Source organism: Macrosteles quadrilineatus, unplaced genomic scaffold (assembly GCF_028750875.1).
Source record: "Macrosteles quadrilineatus isolate MER2022 unplaced genomic scaffold, UCM_ALF_1.0 Scaffold_212__1_contigs__length_174584, whole genome shotgun sequence".
Lineage (NCBI taxonomy): Eukaryota > Metazoa > Arthropoda > Insecta > Hemiptera > Cicadellidae > Macrosteles > Macrosteles quadrilineatus.
The window spans coordinates 37,783-44,486 of NW_026542805.1; the positions used below are offsets into that span (position 1 = coordinate 37,783).

A 6,704-nucleotide genomic window follows, 5' to 3' on the forward strand; every position below is an offset into this window, starting at 1 on the left:
TAAAACAATATTTTATAATTAAAAAGTTAATGTTATAACTAAAAATAAAAAAAAAAAAATAATTTAAATTTTTTCAACTTAGCAGTTCTTGCGGCGAACGTTGTCACTACGGGTGGGTTCCATAATGTCGACAACCGTAGAAATTGATCGAAACTGAATTATTCCCAGTTTGTCGACACTAGAATATTCCCACTTAACCGACATCCCAAATAACCGACGTCGCAAATGATCGACACCACAAATTGTCGACATCCCATATTGTCGACAATGAAATAGTTTCACTATGTCGACACTGAAATAGTCCCAGTATATCGACAAGCTCCCGTTCTTCGGAGCTACTCTTGAAAAGGAGTTGTTCTAATTCATCGTTCAGTTCCTCAACTCACGAGTCGCAATGTTTAATTCCGAATTCCGACGGACAATGAATAATGATAAGCTGGCCAATTTGGCCATTTTGACTAAGCATTAAGTTATTATTAACCTAACTTTTATATTGTAAATATTTATCTTTTTTATTTCTTTCCTTGCTTACAGGAAAATTGGTGACTCGTGTGTTACAAACAATAGTTTAAGGGAAAAAATGTGAAATAATTTGTATAGGTAGGTTATGTAGGCTAATCAACATGATAACAGACACTTTAGGTAAGTCACCAACAAGAAGGTAAAGTAAGACACCAACAAGAACTTAAGATACAGCTTATTCGTAGGCTAATTCTGAATCATCAAACAATATTGTAGCAAATGTTTGAATAGGCATATCCCTAGGCTATTAGGATTGTCTCTTATTCCCATTGACCCAGTGTCAACTTTAAGAATTTGTTTATGTAAAAATATTCGGCTGCACTTTAGTTTATGTCCTTTATTCATTCAAATGAAAGATAATACATAAGTTAGACTATATTTTGAATATTTCATTCCGTTAGTTAGGTTAGGTTTCACCCTAACATTACCCAAAATTGATAGGCTATAGGCCTAAGTTTATCGAATGAAATAATCAATATGACTGGGACGGGTGGCGTCGTCCTGTAATCCAGCTTCAGCTACTAGGAGGTCACGAATTGTGGATATTTATAGGCATGCACTGTGGATGCGATACTCCCTGGTGTGGATTAACGTCCGCTTGAGTGAGTACTACGAATATCCGCAGTACTATCCAGATAATTAGACCAATTTGTATATAGACCAAGGCAATAATGTGGTTCGGATTCCACTATAAACTGTAGGTCCCTTAGTTGCCATTAGCTGTATGGGCTATTAATTAACCTAGCTGTGTCTAAGGAATGTCGGCCTTAGTCACTACAGGGTGTCTACCAGTCGGGAATTCCGGGAAAATCGGGAAAAAGTCGGGGATTTTGAAGGGTCGGGAAAAGTCGTGAAAAAGTCATGAATTTCGGCCGAAAGTCGGGAATAATCTAACCTTTCAAAATTAGGGATGAACGGGTCCCAAAACTTTAAAAAAATGTTCTGGATCTTATATTCCTGATCATTGGGACGGGATTACATTTAAGGGGTGGGGGATGAAACGAAAATGCATCGGAATTCCAATTCGATTCAGTGATGATCAAAATAACGATTTGAATCATGGGCATTCAGTGTCCATAATATACGTTTTTGAATCAGCATCCATACGTTATGGAATCAGTATCTATATACGGTATTGAATCAGTATCCATATACGTTATTGAATCATTATCCAAATAACTTTTTAAATCAATGTCTATACGTCATTGAATCAGTATCCATATACGTAGTTGACTGTTACATTGATAATGTTACTTTGACTATCAGTATCCATATAACTTATTGACATTATTCAAATGATTGACATTAATTATATAAGCTATTCATTGAGATGAGACATTGCTTAGCCATACAAGTTATTACCATCCAAGTACATGGCATACACTGAGACATTGCTTAGCCATACAGGTTATTGCCATCCAAGTACATGGCATACACTGAGACATTGCTTAGCCATACAGGTTATTGCCATCCAAGTACATGGCATACACTGAGACATTGCTTAGCCATACAAGTTATTACCATCCAAGTACATGGCATACACTGAGACATTGCTTAGCCATACAAGTTATTACCATCCAAGTACATGGCATACACAGAGACATTGCTTAGCCATACAAGTTATTACCATCCAAGTACATGGCATACACTGAGACATTGCTTAGCCATACAAGTTATTACCATCCAAGTACATGGCATACACTGAGACATTGCTTAGCCATACAAGTTATTACCATCCAAGTACATGGCATACACAGAGACATTGCTTAGCCATACAAGTTATTACCATCCAAGTACATGGCATACACTGAGACATTGCTTAGCCATACAAGTTATTACCATCCAAGTACATGGCATACACTGAGACATTGCTTAGCCATACAGGTTATTGCCATCCAAGTACATGGCATACACTGAGACATTGCTTGACCATACAGGTTATTGCCATCCAAGTACATGGCATACACTGAGACATTGCTTGACCATACAGGTTATTGCCATCCAAGTGCATGGCATACACTGAGACATTGCTTAGCCATACAGGTTATTGCCATCCAAGTACATGTCATACACTGAGACATTGCTTGACCATACAGGTTATTGCCATCCAAGTACATGGCATACACTGAGACATTGCTTGACCATACAGGTTATTGCCATCCAAGTGCATGGTATACACTGAGACATTGCTTGACCATACAGGTTATTGCCATCCAAGTACATGGCATACACTGAGACATTGCTTGACCATACAGGTTATTGCCATCCAAGTGCATGGCATACACTGAGACATTGCTTGACCATACAGGTTATTGCCATCCAAGTACATGGCATACACTGAGACATTGCTTGACCATACAGGTTATTGCCATCCAAGTGCATGGCATACACTGAGACATTGCTTAGCCATACAGGTTATTGCCATCCAAGTACATGGCATACACTGAGACATTGCTTCGCCATACAAGAAGTTATGTATACCTTGTAGTTCTGATTCTATCCTCTTATTTTATCAATGTAAACCAATTGAAAGATTCAGTATTTAAATCTTACAAAGGTTTTTATTTGTTTACACCCAAACATATCTTAATTTATAAAATGAATAAAATAAAATAGGTAACATACTTAACAACATGATGCTGCAAGTAAAAATTATGAAATAGGCAAGAAGCTCACTGATATTTCCAGAAATACTGGTTCTTCTAATGTATGATTGAAAACAGATATTTCACTCCACTGAGAAGTATGAATATAAAAATTCCATGTTGCTTCGAATCGAGTTACATCAACATTTTTTAAAATCAAATCGTTGCTTTGAGTTGAAATGTTTTGCTGCTTCACACACACCTACATTTAATACGGGATTTTCTTGGCATGTGATACGTTTCGATCGTCAGTGATTTTGCTGGGTCGTAAGTGACAACATATGTTGACGAAGGTACCGTGACCGCGAGACGGAAAAAGGTGTAGTAACATGGAGAATGGACCGAGTTTTTGGTCGGGATTTATATAAAAATGGTAATGAAAAGTCGGGAAAAAGTCGGGAATTCCATTTGAGAAATCTGGTAGACACCCTGCACTAACAAGACTACAAGATCGCGCCACTCATCCTGATCCTACACTCATTTCCATTCGTACTTGGCTTAAAATACCTACTTTGTATGGTCGCCAAGTAATAAGAAAGAAAGTATTAAAGAAATATATTCATTGGAATGAGTGTAGGACGTAAACTTAAGTGCTGTAAAATATTCTAGAGCTGTTTGTATTTGGTGTAAGACTAGACTTGGATTATATCATTCATTGCTGATGACATCAATGTTAATTTTATAGATGATCCTGGAGCAAAGGCTGTAATTTGACCTGAACCCAAATTGGTCTCTATTTTAAATATTGTCTTGAACCAATAAGTTAAGAGGACTAACCTTTCTGGACGACATTGCCATCGACATCACAGCAGATGAGAGAGAAAGAGAGACCAGAGTTGTGGACACTGTAGGCAATTACCATACTGCCGTGATAATGTTCCTTGGTCTAACCATAACTTAAGTGAGGTGAGTCAACATTCTTTCCCCTTTGTGATAGATTCTAGGCTATGTTTGTTAACTAAGTTATTCAAAGTTCAAATCGGTACTTTGGTAAGTGTTATCCGGAGGCTACAGATAGGCTATACAGCGCTTTGTGGCGGTTATGTTAGGTTGGATTATCATAAATGGAAAGAACATTTTTATGTCCTAGGCCTACTGTCCATATTTGGGTGGGTTCCATATTATCGACAACCATAGACACTGATCCAAACTGAATCATTTGCATTTTGTGTTGAACAGAGTTTGAACAACTAATTATTTATATGTTTTATGGTAACTGTAGGGTAAATATAATGTGTAACACAAGTGCAAACTGCCATTGCTGCACTCGACAAACTTTCCACACTCGCCTACGGCTCGTGCGTAAACATTTCTCTCATGTGTAGCAAAGTGCCACTTCGCCCACTAGTTACCTACACAAATAAACTATTATTAATAGTTTTTGGTGGAACATAAGGATAATTAATCTTTATGCAAATTTATAGTTTTTTTATAAACATTCAAAACTAGGCCCCTACTTAAAATGCATTTGGATTACATCTCGAAACATGTTGTTTGGAAATGTCTTAATTAGGCTAGAGCTTGCATTTTTGCAAATTGGGAAATAACAAAGAATTAATGTTGAACACGTTCGCTACCGAGCGACGCTCGTATGCGTCGGTCCGGTCACTCCTACAGACCAAAAGGAATGATCATGACGTTGCTTACAGACCAAGTGATATAGGAATAACATTGCCAACAGACCAAAAGAGAAATATCGTTTAAATGAACTAATTGACTTCATATTGACCTTAAGTGAATTAGTAAGCAATAAATATTGTTTTTATTTATCGTTTTGAGCAAATTTTAAAACGCCGCATATATGCGTCGATCAGTCTATTTAATAAAATCCAGATAAAAAGATTACCTACATTTTCGTTTCAATAGACCAGGTGACGCACGTTTAAGCGTCGTTGTAAATTTGGTTGTTTCAAGCTTTTACTCAAACAAAGAAAGAAACTCCAAACACTCGCCAAAACTGCAAAGGTTATAACGTTTACATCTGTTCTGAGATGTCGCGGAATGCACAATGTAAACAACAATGTTGCCAACTGTTGTGTGACGTAACCAATCGTCATATCCACAGACCAAGCGACGCACATTCGCGGCAGATATCCCTCTAGACTGATACGATAAAATCAGGGCTTTAAAATAGACCGTTGCTAAGAAATACGCTGATTAATAACATTGAACACCGACGCAAGTGTGTGTCGTTAGTCTATTTCAATATGATCAGCTGACGCAAATATGCGTCGGTGGTCTATTGTGAGAAACGAGTCGACGCACAATTGCGTCGCTGGTCTATGCGAACGTAAATTTTATATAATTGTGGTAGCGAACGTGTTAAACCAATTTATTTTGTCTAAACCAAATTATTGTTACAAATTATAATATTTGTACTAACTTGACCCAGATTTGCTCAAACATTTCCCTATTAGCTGTACCTATTTGAATATCACAAATATAGAAAGGAGTGTACAGACTTGTATTATTTGTTGGACTCAAAGTATTTGTATAACACTATTTTTTGCAATATTTCTGTACAGAACTGAAGCCTACCAGTAAAATGGGGGCGTTGTAATTAATATCCTCCGACATTGGAGAATACAGGGGAGAGGTGTCAGAGGAAGAGGAGATGGAGGATGGGGCGAAGTAAAGACTAAGATTGAAGAGAACTAACTAATGGTAAGTTTTGCCATTTACTTAAATTTAATACTTATAAATCCAGGGCCGTGTCCCCAAGCCTATGTCGCATAACCCTCCTGAATTACTAGTATTTAACCAGCATTTTAACTGGAGATGTGCCCAAAAATTTGCTTTTGTTTTTTAGGAAATGTAGGCGGGTAGTCGTAAATTTCGATCACGCAATCTTTGCAGATGCTTTCGGCTATCATGAGAATACAAGACAAACTTGGATTATTGTACCCCCTAATTCTAACAGATTGTGGGAAAATTTTCCAAGAGAAAAAGCATTCTTTTGAGGCCCCAAGTGAGTCCCCTTCCCAGGCCGAAGCCCTTGGCAATCGCAGTGTCCACCGTTAGGGGAATACGGCCCTGATTTGGAGGCCTATGTTGGTGTGGGGCCTGGTGCAAACCCCCCCCCTCAGTACGCCACTGAGTACATTAAATAATGATAGAAGTATGCATAAAAAGATTCTTGTTCTGTTCAGAATACTGTTTTTAATATTAATTTTTGTTCTGTTATATCCAGGCCTGATGACAGGGTGGATGGCGATGGAGGCATGGAGGTTGGGGAGAGGAGGCTGAAGAAGTGGAGACAAATCAGTTTAGATCCATTATGTTGATTAGTTTAACATTTATTTTAAACGTCAGTATTTAAATTTTTTTCTCATTTAGATTATTGAATTAAGATAATTTTATTGTTTTTATGGAGATGTTTTCTTACATTTTTAATATTTGTTTGTACTTCTGTCTGGTAAAAAAATACTGTTTTCCTACAGTTACCTAACAATGTACATGTTCTCTCACTGATTTGAGAAAGCAAAGTGGCCAATTCGCTCATCAGTGAGACAATGTTAACATTGTCTCACTCTAATT

General features: G+C 37.4%; 1 long non-coding RNA gene across 2 annotated transcripts; it reads left to right on the top strand.

Annotated features, from left to right (window-relative positions):
- Positions 1-581: 581 nt before the first annotated feature.
- LOC128982351 (uncharacterized) lies at positions 582-6,423 on the top strand. 2 transcript variants are annotated; one of them, XR_008489656.1, is made up of 4 exons: positions 582-642; positions 3,853-4,073; positions 5,693-5,831; positions 6,358-6,423. It is a non-coding gene; the product is annotated as an uncharacterized LOC128982351 (long non-coding RNA). The 2 variants fall into 2 exon arrangements; XR_008489655.1 differs by lacking the exon at positions 582-642 and having other exon boundaries at positions 3,610-4,073.
- The last annotated feature ends 281 nt before the right edge of the window (positions 6,424-6,704 follow it).